Source organism: Patella vulgata, chromosome 5 (assembly GCF_932274485.2).
Source record: "Patella vulgata chromosome 5, xgPatVulg1.2, whole genome shotgun sequence".
NCBI lineage: Eukaryota > Metazoa > Mollusca > Gastropoda > Patellidae > Patella > Patella vulgata.
The window spans coordinates 77,932,997-77,951,298 of NC_065883.2; the positions used below are offsets into that span (position 1 = coordinate 77,932,997).

At 36.3% G+C, this 18,302-nt stretch overlaps 1 long non-coding RNA gene across 2 annotated transcripts; it reads left to right on the top strand.

Annotated features, from left to right (window-relative positions):
- The first annotated feature begins 1,586 nt into the window (after positions 1–1,586).
- On the top strand, positions 1,587–6,387 carry LOC130012874 (uncharacterized). 2 transcript variants are annotated; one of them, XR_008788131.1, is made up of 4 exons: positions 1,587–1,605; positions 4,092–4,198; positions 4,450–4,519; positions 6,109–6,387. It is a non-coding gene; the product is annotated as an uncharacterized LOC130012874 (long non-coding RNA). The 2 variants fall into 2 exon arrangements; XR_008788130.1 differs by lacking the exon at positions 1,587–1,605 and having other exon boundaries at positions 3,139–4,198; positions 6,109–6,386.
- Positions 6,388–18,302: the final 11,915 nt, after the last annotated feature.

Genomic DNA, 18,302 nt, shown 5'->3' on the forward strand with positions numbered 1-18,302 from the left:
TAAACTTTCTTGACAAAAAAAACTATTTACAATTCATGTCTAGTTCTGATGCAGGACAGAGGACCTGGCAAGGACAGCTGTCTAGTCGATCGGATGGGACGGAAAACTGAGTTCCCGTGTACACATTGCCGTGCATGTAAAAGATCCCGTGACAGTTGGAATTCGAATAAACAGTAGGTCATAGTTCCATTGCCCAGGCAATTTCTATCATAGCACACTCGTAAAAGGTCCCTTGGCAGGCAGGTGGAATTCGATAAAAGATTGGGCTGTAGTGCCGCTGCCCGGACAAAAGCTCTATCATAGCACACTGTATGGCGTATACCCGGTCTTCATTAGCCCAGTAGGAGCAGAATAGTAGGACGTTAAACCCCATTTCATTCAATTTCATTTCTAGTTCGGATATTGCCTGTAATGCACGTGCACTGAACAAGGTTTGGCTTTATCAATTATCAATCAGATCGTCGGATATTCCACTAAATATTTCTACACAGAAGCCAATTATTGAATAAGGGTTTAACACCTGTTAGACTTTCATCACCTGGGTCAGTAACGAACGCCATTAACATAAATATTCACTCTTCTCCAATTATCCATTAATTAATGTAGATAGATAATCAATAATCAATCCAAGTGATTGTGTTGATTTAAATTGATGAAATGATTTGACAACCTCGTGTTAGATCGTGTTTAATACTGGGGCTGTTTCTAGCAAATCAGGTTTGTTTTAAATGAAGTCTCTCTTTGTTTCTTTTTAATGTTAACAAAAACAAACCTGGCTGAACTGAACAACAATATATTTGAGTTATGCGCAAATAAAATGAATAAGTTGGGTGTGTTTAAAAATATTCTACTAAATTCAATTCATATCTTGTTGACCGAGAGAGGGCTTAGTAATATATGCACTGCATTATATTTATAACCAATGTAGAGGTCACATCGTTTTACTTGAGAAGATCTCTATTGTTGATTGTACATCGGTTTTAGATGTAACTTAAAGTAGGTAAGTCTCTAACTCAATATCATCCAAGTCCTCGACATTGAAAACATGAATTATTTAAATCAACATTGATGTTGTGATTTTATCGGGAGAAGATGGGCTTCTGATATCCAGTATTTAAGATTAAATAAACATTTAACCATTGGTACGCGAATCGCGTATCATAATGCGTTTCAGCGCCATTTGTAACAAGGGACTCGAAGAACGAGGCTGGAAATATTCCACAAGTCATTTCAAACGGTAACGTCATATTCTTATCTGGAGAGCATTCTTAATAAATACTATCGGTGCAGACTGGAATAACCAGACGCTAGAGATTGTCATTCGATTGAGACTTGAAATTAGAGTAATAGCGGAAACGATTGAATGTAAATCAGTTTACATACATTCATATTTACATTATTGTATGCGTTTCGACAATTTTTTGGCAATTTCTAGGTCCCAAATAGAAGTGATTTAGCTCCTTTAATTTGTACCTATAATGCAGGCTTTGTGACATTATAATAACTGCGCATTTTATTATAGAAGCCCAGTAACAAGCTGCGTGTTGAAGTGAATAGCTCATAGTTCTATTGGTATACATCTACCTGTTAAAATTCAAGCTAACTGTAAGTGTATTGTTCTAGTAATAATTTGACAATGTTAGATATTAAGTTAATGACATATTCACATGAAAATTTAAAAGGGAATTAATTTAAAAGATAAAAGGAGAAAATGATAATTTCTGAATGTTAGTTCTAATGGGGTTATTTACATGTAGAGTAGATGAAATGATTTTGCTGCCACGCCCAGAATTCACTTGGCTAATAAGAAACTTTTGTTGTAATTCTCCATTTTTGGGTATATAATAAATTGGTTATAGATAATTTAATGAATGAATTTAAACAGGAAATTTACGTAACCGTGTCTTAAAGTCTCAATACCACTCTTGTTGTAACTGAATAATATGTCCCAATCTTTATTCTGGTCAACAAATTGTACTATTTTACAATATTCCAATTAATTGATGATACAAATTTCATCTTAACACACCTAATTTAAAAAATTGGAAAAATTAAACTTAATGTGACTTGGATTTGAAAATATTTTCGAACCCTATGGACAAGTAGAATAGGATGTAATGAATAATTTACACAAGAGGTGGGACACCTAAACATCTAGTACTTAGAATAAGGCTATTTTTTATTTTCTGGAGCTGTCAAGCCAGCAAGAGTGTTATTGTCCCTTTAATGCTGATGCGGTTTTAATTTTACCCTCTCTGAAATACATCCACCTACAATTCAAGCCAGTCGTAAGTCTATTATAACATTTAACTACATTCATATAAGATATAGCTCATAGCGTCCCTTGACAGGATTGCAGGACGGAGGGCCTGGAAAGGGGCAATATATAGCCGTTCGAATAATGTGAATGTATATTGCCGTCGCCTGTCTGTGCGGGTGTGTTTGTGTGCAATTCTTAAGTGATCATCTTGAAACTTTACATACTTATTCCTTATACCCTCAGGATGACCCCTATTGTTTTTGGTGCATGCCCGACCCCCAGGGGCAGAGCCGCGCCCATTTCTTGTATTTGTTTCTTAGCGTATCATTTTAAAACTTTGCATACTTATTCTTATTTCATTTGAAAATGGATCGGAAAACAGGCTGGGACTATGTTGACTCCTCTCCAGAATTTAAAAAAATAAGTTTATTTTATGTACATACAGAACATAATATTATATAAAACAAGAACATATAAAAATACAAAATATAAAATTATTTCAGATTTTAATATAAACTAAACATTTATACATTTATACAGCATACAGTTGTCCGTTCCGTTACTTTATATTAATATGGTACCAATGTAGTAGTGCCTATTGTTTGTGGTGAATGCCTAGCCCCCCAGGGGCAGAGCCACGCCTATTTTCTTTGTGTGTGTCTGTGTTATTTACAGGTCCATGCCAAACCCTCAAACACAGCTATGAACTTAGCAGTAGACACCAGTGAATACGCAATTGGGATCACGTGGTTTGTCGCATTTTCTGAGTGTGCCTTTAAAAATTTCGCGACATACTTTGGAAGATCTCGCTCGCGGCACACTAGTTGAGAATTACTGGTCTACAGACTGCAATTCTGAATGGATTATCTTGGAAATGAAATGAAATGAAATGGGGTTTAACGTCCTACTCTTCTGCACCTAACCTGGGCTAATTGAAGACGGGCATACGCCATACAGTGTGCTATGAGGGAAATTTTGCCCGGGCAGCGGCGCTACGGCCTACTCTTATATCGAATTCCAACTCCCAAGGGATTTTTTACGTGCACGTCAATGTGTACACGGGACCTCGGTTTGTCGTCACATCCGAACGACTAGGCAGCTGTCCTTGTCAGGCCCTCCGTTCTGCATCACTGACAAGGGGAAGGATTATCTTGGAACTTTGCATATTTATTCCTTATACCGTAAAGACAGCAACTATTTATTTTTTTCTGTAAATTTGCCAAAACAAACCCAACGCCTAGACCTCTTTTCCTCTTTTCATATTACAGCCATTTTATATTTCTTTCTCTTCATTTTAAAAAGTACCATATCTATGAAAGCTGTAATGTGGACGTATATTGCAGCGGTACCGATGCTCTAGTTGTAGTAGGCTGTTAAATCCAATTTCATTTCATTTCAGTTTATATGAAAACCAAAAATCGCCGTCCTAATAATCCCTCGGGCTGGAAGTAAGGACATCTTGATAAAGCAATCGAGTAACCCGAATTAATTAAGAGAGAAATGGGTTTTAGCGTCCACTTGACATAAATTAGGTCATTTCGGGACTAACATATGGTTCAGTTTCATTTCAATAATTCGCTACGGCTTTTTAACAGTTGGGGGAAACCGGTGGACCCGGAGAAAAGGTAGAAGGTAGGACAGGCGACCACAACTCAATGACAAACCTTATGATGCAACGCGCACGCGATAACCATTCCTCCAGTGGGGGGAAACCGTATGATGCAACGCGTTAATCATTCGCCCCCCCCCCCCCCCAAAGAACCAATGCATCTTTCCGTCAACCAAACAAACTTTATTATTGTTCTTTATGTTTTATCTGAGAGCTTTCCAGTTTTAGAATGGATGAGACCAATGTACCACGAGATGACAAACCGGCTAAAAGAGAAAGTTCAAACGGGAGTGATGGTGAAATGGAACACCTGATACCAACTAAAATAGGTAAATTGATAACTTTCAAATTAAATTCTCTACTTGTAACGATTGCTATTCTGTATTACTGTTGTATTATGGAAATAGTAACTTGTAACGATTGTTATACTGTATTACTGTTATATTATGAAACTATTGCATTATTAAAACTATATTTGTCCTTGGTCTGTCAACTTTATACAACAGTTTAGTCAACTATCATTCAGATCCAATGTATAGGTGGGGTATATTGGACTTATTACATTTTTATTGTTTTCTAGTAAAATTATCTGATGAAAGTGAAAGTGGGAATATCGAACCAAAACATGAACTCCAGAAGATACAGGAAAGGTAAATATCTATTATAACGTTTATAATGTACAGGTTGGATAACTATTATTATTATTATTATTATTCATAAACTGGGGGATTGGATGGCCATATGGTTAGCACGTGCGCGCTGTATCATAAGGTCTGTCATTGAGTCAACTAGTGTGGTTTCAATTCCCCGGTTGTACGTGGTCGCCTGTCCAACCTCGTGGGTTTTTCTCCGGTTCCTCCGGTTTCCAGCCTTTGCTAAAGACCCCTTCGCGCAAGCGAATTATTGAAATAAGGATGAATCATGTTAGTTTGCTTTGAGTGGACGTAAAACCTCATATCTCTCTCTCTTCTCTCTCTCTCTCTCTCTCTCTCTTTATATATATATATATATATATATATATATATATATATATATATATATATATAAATAAACTATCATTGCTATAAATAAATTAAAATGATGTACTACCGTTGAAAAGCCTCTAAGAATAAGTGAGTTTTCAGATTTGTCTTAGATAACGCCACGATGAACTGGTTCTAATATTTTGGGGTAGTATTTCAAATGGCTAATACCACGTGTTGTTCTTTGTTTTATGAGTCAACATGGCTAATACCACATACATGTAGTTTGTTCCACTGAAGAGGGACATATATGGTGGGGGGGGGGCAGAGTTTATTTAAGTATCTATACGTGTATGTTAGAACGTGTATATGAACTTAAAGGATCAGTCTCGATTATATTTTGGAGAATAAAACTGCTTGATTTAGTGTTAAAGGCTCTTAAAATCCTCTACCTTAGGCTCGCGCAACTAACTTAATATACGTGATACATGTTCAAACAACTTAAACCCATCAGTCTTCATCGTATTATGTGGTGTCTGGATGAAACCAGTTTAGTTTGCTAATTTATCATTTGTACTTGATCACGATAAGAGAATAATTGTCGTAACGTCGTGCTATATGTGTATAAACCAGTGATTGTATTCCATATAAATTGTGTTGTGGTTTTCAGACTTTTATTTCATGAACTTTCTGTAGGTAAAATATATCTTTCGTTATCAAGTACAGCACGTGCGACATGCACTGTATAAATCTCTAAAGGAAAGGCAATAGGTATCAGGTCACCAAACGAAAAAAATTGAACCGAAATCTTAAAATGGTTACGTGTCCGGATAAGCGGTTTTGACGTTCACGTCCAAACGACTCAATATTTTGAACTGAAATTTTGAGAGATGTTAAATACACCATTCCTCTATAGGCCTATTTCGGCGCCTAAATTTCATACGTAGGCCTACACGGACTAATATATTTCTGAGATTCTGTTAAAATCGACATGGTCCCTTTACCTCTAAAGGAGATAGGTAACCAATGAAGATTATACAATATGGGACGAATTATCACCCTACCTTCAGAATTTTACACCTTTTGCACTTTATAAATTATTGCGTTAGAACAAAGTTTGACTAATTTGACGTAGTAACAGAATGATACAGGTGAATGACTATTATAACAATTAAAAGATAAGACTGTTTGGATTAACTACCCTTTTAAAAAAGAAATAACATGCTTAAATGTAAATAAATCTTTGACATAATCATCAATATTTTCATGTTTTACAGATTATCTCAAGCTGTTGATGACGTCAACATTGATCTAACGGAGACCATATTAAACGAACTACAGCCAGATGACGTCAGAAGACTACAAGACGTCATTATAAGTTTAACCTGTCAATCATTAGAGAGAAGATATTTATCACTTGTTAAGTGTTTATTTAATAATATTATAATATTACAATCTGATGGTCAACTTGATATTAATTTAAATATACAGTTAATGACATATGCTATAAAATCAGATTTTGTTGAAGGTATTCAGTATCTCTATAGTAAGAAATTATATTTACATGTTGAACATGACAATAAAGTATGGAATGCTTTGTTAGAATCTGTTAAGTATAATAGTTTCAATATTACTAAAAGTATAACAGTTTCAATATTACTAAATATCTTTTAACAATTTCTGATTTAAATCTCAATCTAGACTCTCATAAAACTATATTAATGTTTGCTAAATCTGGTAAAATGTTGTCAATTCTTTTAAGTAATGATCAAATCAAGAACATGATTAATTATAAATCTAAATCTGGTCACACTGCGTTATATGACTGTATAGAAAACACTGATGATGTTGTCGAATGTTTAAACTGTATTAACATTCTAACAGAAGCTGGAGCTGAATTCGACAAGTTCAATCTAAATAAATCATTACAATATGTCATTATTAAGTATGGTGATAAACATAAGTGTTTAGGTATTATATCATTATTACTACAACATGGTGCTGATGTTAATCAGATTGACGGGTGCGATAGATCACCTTTAACATGTGCTATAAAACACCATGGTGATAAAGATACCAGTTTAGGTATTATATCATTATTACTACAACACGGTGCTGATGTTAAACAGATTTACCGGTTTAACTTACCTTTAACATGTGCTATAGAATACCATGGTGATAAAGATACCTGTGTAGGTATTATATCATTATTACTACAACATGGTGCTGATGTTAATCAGATTGACGAGGATAACTCACCTTTAACATGTGCTATAGACTACCATGGTGATAAAGATACATGTGTGGGTATTATATCATTATTACTACAACATGGTGCTGATGTTAATCAGATTGACGAGTATAAGTCACCTTTAACATGTGCTATAGAATACCATGGTGATAAAGATACCTGTTTAGGTATTATATCATTATTACTACAACATGGTGCTGACGTTAATCAGGTTGACAAGATGTACTCACCTTTAACATGTGCTATACGGTACCATGGTGATAAAGATACGTGGTTAGGTATTATATCATTATTACTACAAAAAGGGGCTGATCCTACCCAGAGTGTCAAAACAACAACGCCTTTAATGTATGCCGCCCAATACGCCCACTATATAGATATTGTTAAATTAGTGCTTGTAGATATTGTTAATGTAAATAGAACTAATGATCTGGGTTTATCAGCTTGTAGACATTGTTTTGTAAAAACGGCGAAACGTAAATATTATGGGACCTCGGTGAGTAAAAGGGATTTTAAAACTACTCTGGCTATCTTTAAACTTTTAGTCGAGTCTGGTGCTAATTTGGTTGCTAATGGTCCCGAACTACTGTACGATATTATGAAATTCGGTCAATTAAATATTTTTGAGTATTATATAGGATTAAAGCCATTAGTGGATAGTTTTACTGAAACAACAAATCGAAATATTTTTCATGTCTTGGCCCAAGTGAAATATGAGTTTACACCAGAGAAGTTTAATTGGTTGTTTAATTATAATATTGATATAAATCATAAAGATTCTTTAACTAACACTCCTCTTATTATTGGAGCTTTCTTATTGAACCATAAATACCTGGACTTGATAACAAAATACAGTCCTACACGTGATGTTAATATACCAAACAATAAAGGTCATACAGCCATACACAGTGCTGTAATCGGGTGCCTATTATCTAAGTCTAGACTGAACCAAACTGGAAATTTGATGGACGATTCACTGAGTGAACACTATAAAACTTTTCAAGAATGTGTCATACTTTTACTTGATGCTGGTGGTAATATTAATAGTCAGGACAATAATGGAAATACTGCTTTGATTTTAGCGGCCAAGAAAAATAATAAATTTATTTTACGTTTACTACTTGAATTGGGCTCAAATATCAGTATTTTAGAAACCAAATATGACACATCTGCTTTACAATATCTAGACCTTGATTATAGTAGACATTTTGTGAAAATGTTTTTGATGAGAGGTGGCCATAAACTTCTGAATTTACCAGGACCACATGGAAATACACTGATACAGCGAGCTTTACTTTTCCCTACCTTTTTTGAACCAGAGAAAACTGTTGATTTAATAAGATATTTAGTTGCTGAAAACTGCTGTCTTCAGCATCTTCAGTCTGTATCTACTGAAACCAATTTCTACAATGACGATGTTCATTTAGATGATTTTGACAGTAAAGAGAGAAATAAACTTAGACAACTACTTTATCGAAGTGGGGCTCCAGAAGAAGAGATTGTTTCGACCGTTAATTTCAAAATGGAGGATGAGCAAGATGGACAAGGTGGAATGGCTCACTCAATAAACAGGGAGAAATTCAAGTTAGCATGTTTTAACTTATCTCTTCAAGAGAAGTGCGTAAGACTCATCAGACAGAAATTGGGACTAGAAATAAGGAAAAAAGTTCAACAACTTGACTTAACTGGACCTGTGGTGAAGAAGATCTTACTGTGTGATCTTCTTCCTAAAAAATACTTTATCCGTTATTCCGAGGATGATTATTATGATGAAGATAATATGAGGGAAGATGACGATCATGATGATGATGATGATGATGATGATGAGAATGAAGGAGATGATGCTAATAATGGCTATGATTACCAAGTTTATAACCTGGAAGGAAATGAAGATGACACACCTGATATCAAGAATAATGTTGTCAAAGATGGTGATGGTGATGACATACCTGATGATGTTATTGTAGATGAGAATGATAAAGCTACGGATGTTAGTGATGATAAAGATATGAATGTTAGTGATAGCGATGACAAGATGGATGTTGAAGGATGATGATAATGGTGATATCTGTGATTACGATGATGATGATGATGATGATGACGATGAATGTTGACGGGGGACCAAGTCGAGGGTATTGTTATACGATAATTCTAATAGTGATGGATAACGTCCTACATTTCAACACCGAATGTAGGATATTGGGATGTACGTCTTGGAGATGAAAATATTGGTCATGATGATGATGATGATGATGATGTAGATATCTGGACGGTGATGATGACTGTATCCATTTCTAACATCTGATGATATCCGATTTCCTATATAATTATTTATAACTATATGATATACCCATGCCTGATGATAACATGATTGCGAATGATGACCGCAATCATGTAAACCACCTGGACGGTGATGATGACTGTCTCCATGTAAACCACCTGGACGGTGATGATGACTGTCTCCATGTATACCATCTGGACGGTGATGATAGAGTATGGTGACAGTATCAATGTATAACATCTGGACGGTGATGAAGATAGAGTATGATGACAGTATCCATGAGTATGGTGACAGTATCAATGTATACCATCTGGACGGTGATGATGATAGAGTATGGGGTCAGTATCCATGAGTATGGTGACAGTATCAATGTATACCATCTGGACGGTGATGATGATGATAGAGTATGGCGACAGTATCAATGTATACTTCCTGGACGGTGATGATGATAGAGTATGGTGACAGTATCAATGTATACCATCTGGACGGTGATGATGATGATAGAGTATGGCGACAGTATCAATGTATACTATCTGGACGGTGATGATGATAGAGTATGGTGCCAGTATCAATGTATACCACCTGGACAGTGATGATGATGGAGATGTTGACAGTATCCATGTATACCATCTGGACGGTGATGATGATAGAGTATGGTGACAATAATGATTATACAACGTTAGCTAGTGACGACACCAGAGAAAATGAATTATATAATATGGAGTAAGATGGCGATGATCAATTATGTTTGATATAGGATGGTATATTTGTTATTTGATTATATAGGATGCTAAATGCCTTTAATCGCTTATTGTATTATATAGAATATGTTGTCGTTATTGGTTTAGGGCACCATTTTTTAGTTTATCACCACCGTGTTATTATTAATGGTTTATCACCACCGTGTTTTTATTAATAGTTTATCACCACCGTGTTATTATTAATGATCTTTCAGCACCATGTTATTATTAATGGTTTATCACCACCATGTTATTATTAATAGTTTATCACCACCATGTTATTATTAATAGTTTATCAGCACCGTGTTATTAATAGTTTATCACCACCATGTTATTATTAATGGTTTATTACCACCATGTTATTATTTATTGTTTATCACCACCATGTTATTATTAATGGTCTATCACCACCATGTTATTATTAATAGTTTATCACCACCATGTTATTATTAATAGTTTATCAGCACCGTGTTATTAATAGTTTATCACCACCATGTTATTATTAATGGTCTATCACCACCATGTTATTATTAATAGTTTATCACCACCATGTTATTATTAATAGTTTATCAGCACCGTGTTATTAATAGTTTATCACCACCATGTTATTATTAATGGTTTATTACCACCATGTTATTATTAATAGTTTATCACCACCATGTTATTATTAATGGTTTATAAGCACCATGTTATTATTAATAGTTTATCACCACCATGTTATTATTAATGGTTTATCACCATCATGTTATTATTAATGGTTTATCAGCACCATGTAATTATTAATAGTTTATCAGCATCATTTTATTATTAATGATTTATCAGCATCGTGTTATCACCATCATGTTATTATTAATGGTCTATCACCACAATGTTATTATTAATGGTTTATTGCCACCATGTTATTATTAATGGTTTATCACCACCATGTTATTATTAATAGTTTATCACCACCGTGTTATTATTAACGGTCTATCACCACCATGTTATTATTAATGGTTTATCACCACCGTGTTATTATTAATAGTTTATCACCACCGTGTTATTATAAATGGTTTATCACCACCAGGTTATTATTAATAGTTTATCAGCACCATGTTATTATTAACGGGTTTATCAGCACCATGTTATCATTAATGTTGTTATTAATGGTTTATCAGCACCATGTTATTATTAATGGTCTATCAACACCATGTTGATATTAATGGTTTATCACATTATTAATGGTTTATCACCACCATGTTATTATAAATGGTCTATCACCACCATGTTATTATTAATGGTTTATCACCACCATGTTATTATAAATGGTCTATCACCACCATGTTATTATTAATAGTTTATCACCACCATGTTATTATTAATGGTTTATCAGCACCGTGTTATTGATAATGGTTTATCAGCACCGTGTTATTGATAATGGTTTATCACCACCGTGTTATTAATAATGGTTTATCACCACCATGTTATTATTAATGGTCTGTCAGCACCGTGTTTTTATTAATAGTTTATCACCACCGTGCTATTATTAATGGTTCATCAGCACCATGTAATTATTAATAGTCTATCAGCACCTTGTTATTATTAATTGTTTATCACCACCGTGTTATTATTAATGGTTTATCACCACCATGTTATTATTAATAGTTTATCACACCATGTTATTATTAATAGTTTATCACCACCATGTTATTATTAATGGTTTATCACCACATTGTTATTAATTGTTTATTACCACCATGTTATTATAAATGGTTTATCACCACCATGTTATTATTAATGGTCTATCAGCACCGTGTTATTATTAATGGTTTATCACCACCATGTTATTATTAATAGTCTATCGGCACCGTGTTATAATTAATGGTTTATTACCACCATGTTATTATTAATGGTTTATCATCACCATGTTATTATTAATGGTTTATCACCATCATGTTATTATAAATGGTTTATCATCACCATGTTATTATTAATGGTTTATCATCACCATGTTATTATTAATGGTTTATCATCACCATGTTATTATTAATGGTTTATCACCACCATGTTATTATTAATAGTTTATCACCACATTATTATTATTAATGGTTTATCACCACCATGTTATTATATGTTCATGTTTAATGCTGTATAATAAATGCAGATATGATACATTTTTGTGTTTTAAAAGGCAAATTATTTCACTCGTTCCCGTCTTCGACTAAAACTTCCCGGTATGACACGCTTGATCTCGCCCACATCAATTCCCAGTATAGCAATCTTTTTCTTGCCCACACCCAGTCAAATGTTCAGTACGCTTTATTTTGCCCACATCCAGTCCAGGTACAATACTCTTTTCTTCGCCCACATCCAGTCCAGGTACAATACTCTTTTCTTCGCCCACATCAAAGTCCAGGTACAACATTCGTCATCTCGCCCGCATCCAGTTCCGTTTTGTCATGATTTATCTTGCGCACATACAGTCTAGTCCAAGTACAGCGCGCTTTATCCCGTCCACATCCAGTTCCAGAACGTCACATTTTATCACGCCCACATCCAGTTCCGGTACGCTTGCGCGTAGGGGTCTTTAGCAGTGGGAGGAAACCGGGGGAGCCAGAGAAAACCCACGAGGATGGACAGGCGACCCTACTCCTTGAGTCAATGACAGCCCTTGTGATACAGCACGCACGTGCTAACCATTCGGTCATCCAACCCACATCGAACGTTATATGGTTTGGAAATATTATTTCAAATATAAGCTAAATTAACAGCATTTGTTGTTTTTTTTTAAGTGCAGTATTTGGAGAATTTTATTTGATTTTTTTTTTTACAGTTGAGCCAATTAATATTTATATTCTGTTGGTCTATATTAGCATAAGGTACAATTACTGAGTTTAATACTAAGCGACGTTTCGACGAGAATACTGTCGTCTTTATCAAGCCCATCTCTCTCTCTCTCTCTCTCTCTCTCTCTCCAAATTTCAGCACTCCTTCCAACATTCAACCAAACGAAGAAAGAATCGTTTATATCAACATAATGGTCCCGACCGGGTGCGCAATCACCAAATGAGCACGCAGTGAGCTAGGCTGAAGTGTAAAAATTCTAATTCGTTGATGTTGATGCTAAACGTGTAAAGCGTAAATGAAGAAGACGTTTTTCGTCTAAATAATAGAAAAAAGATGAAATAGAATTAAAATTTACACTGAACAAATACAGGGGCGGATCTAGGAATTTTGAAAAGGGGGGGCGCCGCAAAATAAGGGCACTGACCGCGGAGACGGGGCACGCCGCTGAGAGGGGATTTTCTTTTTGGTGGGGTGGGGGGAGTCCCCAAGAAAATAATCCGTCATTTCCTTGCATCTGTAGCCATTCCAAGAGCTATTTGGCTGATATTTTCGTCTAAGTAAACGTTCGGAAATCGTTGAAAAATAGCCTTAAAATCGAGCAAAAAAGCCAGTTGAACATGCGACTCGAAAATTGTCAATGCGAGCGAGGCATTATGATGGGAAAAAAGACGAATCTATTCCCTAGCCACTTCACTATTTAAGCCTTGTAACTTGTACTTTGAACTGTCCACACATGAAACAATGCTACATCAAGTTGCACTCATGCGCGTCGGTGAAGGACATGAGTGTATTCGCCGCCGATTCCACAAGATATCTGTCTATAGCCACTCTATAGGATTAGGGCACCGTCAGCTAAACAACAAGAATTCGTTTGAAAGTGAAAGCATTAATTTGACCAGACTGGTGTGTTTGAATCGATGGTTTGGGTCATTTGGGATCCCTGCAACGGGTTGGGAACGGACATATTTGGGTCTGAGAAAGGGCACTTTCAGCAGTAAAAAAATGCACTGTCGAAAATTAGGGGGGGGGGGGGGCGCCCCTCGCCCCCATCCCCTTAAATCCGCCTCTGAAATAAAGAAGTTAGAAGTTACATGAATAGAAGTTAAGTTAAGTATTACCTACTTAGCCACGTAATACCCTGTGCTGGAAAACGACACTACACGTAAAGTAAAACGTTCAAGACAAACCTGCGGACAAGACAATATCAAATGAAATGAGTGACTCCTCGGATACCCGTGAGCGTCCACTGCGCTGTAAACTTTAACGATGTATTATGTAAGAGCTAAATCTGTCTATTGGACTTGGAGATTTTAGTTTGCATAGGCGTACGAGCTGCCCTGCCACCCTGCCCCCCTAACTTTCGGGCAATCTGACTTTTCGGGCAGACGGGTAAAGTGATAAAAAAAAAAATTTCATCTACACGGCAAAGAAAAAGTGTCCGGAAACTAATAAAACACTAATTTTACGTGCGTGCTGGAATAGCAGGAAAACGCGTTTGCGGCCGTCAAATATTCCAAAATTTTTTTGGGGGTCCAAACAAGATCAGCTCCGCTTCTTCACCTCTCGAAGAAGACTGGCGTCGCTGTCGGTAAACCCGAAATTTTTTCGGGCATTTAGGGTTCTGCCCCCCGAAATTGTCATCGAGCTCTAATAAAACACTAATTTTACTTTTCTTTTAATTGAATACCACGAATTTGTACTGAGATGACTATGGATTAAAACATTTTGTCTTTGGAGCCACTTTTTTCGGTATCGATTATTAATTGTGAATGCAGCTGCAACAGTCTGATTGGATGGGTGGAATTCAGAGGGGGTTTTCGGTTACAAAACTATTGGACACTTTTGGAGTTTCTTACACGGGTTAGAATAGCAGAAAACGCATTTGTGGTGGTTAAATTTTCAGGCCCCCATATCCCGCGACAATTGATTGGTTGATTGGAATTTGGGTCAGCCAGGTAGGCTACATTGAACCACATTGAATTTGTTGTTTTCACAGACTGGAATAGCAGGAAATCGCGTTTGCGACAGTCAAATTTTCTCCCAACAGTCCCGTCTTCGTGGACTGTAAACGATTGATTGGAATTTGAGTCAGCCACCTTAATAAGGATATATTAGACCCCTTTGAAGTTGCTTTGTTCACTGGCTGAAATAGCAGGAAAACGCAGGGGGGGGGGGGGTAGCCCCTGTCTGTAAACGCAATTTTTTTTCGGGCATTTCGTGTTCTGCCCCCCTAACTGTCATCAAGCCCGTACGCCTATGTTAGTTTGGCCTTAAATTTTATATAATTCATTAAAGCTGAACTCCGATTACAAAACTGCAGAAATAATTAAACAAAACAAAAAAGTTAACACCCTAAAAAAATCGCCATACTTGTTTTTAATTTGTAGAACAACAAACATGCGATTGCTTACGGCGTACAAAAACAGAGGCAGAAAACGCCCACATCCAGTTAGATAACAAATCTTATCTCACAACACTCCGTGTTTCGAGATAAGAAATGGTGCTATTAACTTCGACGTAGCACATGCGGGAGCGATTCGCACCCGGCATTTGTAAACAAAATTGACAATATTTTAAATCAAAACAACGATTGGTTATTGTTATTTATAATATTTCCGCCACACCCAACTACAATTAAGCATATAATCCTACCTGAAACGGGTACAAATCTCCTCTTTTTAAATCAAAGCGACAGTAGATTGCTTTTTCCGACATTTTAAATTTACGTCTGTAACACATAAAGGCGGGGCCTCGTGTGCAATAGCCAATCAAAGTACTAATCTGATCAGAGTTGCGCAGTAGTAATACGCCGTAATTATGAACGTTGTAGCACTTTAGCCCTTGAGACAATTTTGGGTCTTTATAAAATTGTCTCTTCAATTTTGTCTATAACGTCTAATCTCACGTACTTAATGAACGTGGGTATAGTTATTCATAAAAAACAGTGATATTTTGGTCAAATTATATTCATAATCAAAATAGTCATCAAATTCTGGCTGTTAATTGACCTATGGTTGATAGACCAAAAATAGGTAATGTTTCCTATCTTATTTGTGGGAAATAAAGACTTTTATTCCTTATATGGCGTGGAAATTAACGTCAAGGTTATCGAAGACCTGCAGAAATTAGGGGATATAAATTAGGGTGTAGAGGCGAGCTGGATTAGAGCTCACCCAGAAATTCCTACCAGCCATTATCATTGAGAACGAGGAACCTGCAAAGCCAGTACAACTTAGAAATAAAGTTGTGAAACTATTTTATGCTGTAGTCTTATTAAAGATCACCAGAAAGTAAACACAACAAGAAGTCTTATAGTATTACAACGTCCGAATCAATTTTGATAAAAAACAACACTTTATTTACTTTATTTTCAATATTTGCTGATAAATGAATGTTGTTTCAGTAGATTGGACTATGTATGTGTAATAAGTAGGACTATAAAATTAAGATATTTTCAGTTGGTAAAGAAATTGAGTTTGCCATTTGGAAGTAAAGGCATCCAATCGTAGCTAAAAACAAGCACATCAGTATATCTTAGCGTTTTTAGTTACGTTCTCGTAGCTAACATCCAGTGTATGCCTTGTCACAGCACAGTGTCTACATCCGGCTAGCTATTCAACTACCAATTATGCCCCGGTCAGACCGGGGTAGCGTCCTGCGGCGACCTTAGGGCGACCAGAAAATGGACAAAGTCGCCAGCAAACGGGAACACAACGCGAGAAAATGTCCCCAAAAATTACAAACTTGAAAAAAGCCACGTTCTCACAGCTTTCTAGGTCAGATCTCAGCGCCTTTGGCGTTTGTATTGAACATGCTCAAAGCAAACGCCGTGACTCGGGGATCATTGGTGACCATGGAGACCACAGCACGATATCTGGCGTTTTTACCACGCTTATGGCTATCTTGACGCGCTCTGAAACCATTTTCCGTCGCCGTAGCACCCCGGACTAATTTCGGTATACCCTCCTGACTGATTGACGTTTTTCCCACTTACTGAAAATATTATTGCTACACAATCTTTATGTCTGATCGGGTACATATTATTGTTTTATTAATTTTATGAAATAAGTCTACTGCGATGTAGTTTTGCCATAAAAAATGAGAAAAACTGTCATAAACCATTTATTCACTTGTGAAGCCAAATTGCAGATCTTGAGATTGGTCTAAAAATAATTTGTTATTAAGATATTTATTCACTTGCGAAACCAATAATCAACACTCTATTATTTTTATTTTATTTTATTTATTTATTAATTCTTATTTATCTATTTTCTATTTATTTATTTATTCAAAATTACTTATCTACTTATTTGTACCATGGGTGATTGGATGGCCGAGTGGTTAGCACGTGAATGTGTTAGTCCCGAAATGACCTAGTTTGCTCGCGTATCATTTATTTTGGTCTTAAAACTTTAAAAAATAATTATTATTTCATCAGCGTATGGGGATCATGTGACTAACTGGGTAAGATGGTGGCTCGCTAGTCTGGAGGTCGGGTTTTCGATCCCTGCATTGGCCGAGAAAGCTCACCCAGATTTTCCGGCGTGGTCGGTCCCCCCTTGTCAGTGATGCAGGACGGAGAGCCTGACAAGGACAGCTGTCTAGTCACCCGGATGATACGAAAAACCGAGGTCCCGTGTACACATTGGCGTGTACTTTAAAGATCCCTTGACAGTTGGAATTCGATATAAGAGTAGGCCATATTGCCGATGTCCCTCATAGCACACGGTATGGTGTATGCCCGTCTTCATTAGCCCAGATCGAAGCAAAACAGTAGGACGTTAAAACCCAGTTTATTTCTTTATGCCATTATATTGTATAATAATCTCGAAATTAATACTGTTTCAAACAACCCTCAGCAATTTACGATTAGTAACCGGGGGGGGGGGGATGGCTGAATGGTTAGCGTGTGTGCACTGTATCATAAAGTCTGTCATTGAGTCAACTGGCGTGGTTTCGATTCCCCGGCTGTACGTGACAAGGAGTAGGCTCGCCTGTCCAAACTCGCGAGTTTTCTCCGGGTCCTCCCACTGCTAAAGACCCCTACGCGCAAGCGAATTATTGAAATAAAAAAAATAAACCATATGTTAGTCCAGAAACGACCTGGTTTGTGTCGGGTGGACGTTAAACCCCATTTATCTCTCTCTTGAGATTAGATACCTGATGTAATTTTAATATTAACCCACTTAAGTGGATTACAAATATTCTTTGTCTTAACGACTTAGCTGCTGGTGGGCGTACAATATGTGGGTATATATTGTCGTCATAACAACTATTGACACGCGCGGTGAATACTTTAGAACATTTGCATTTTTTTGTGGTGGTAAAAGAGATTTAATCATCCTTTTGGTTTAAATAACATTTTTAAAACAC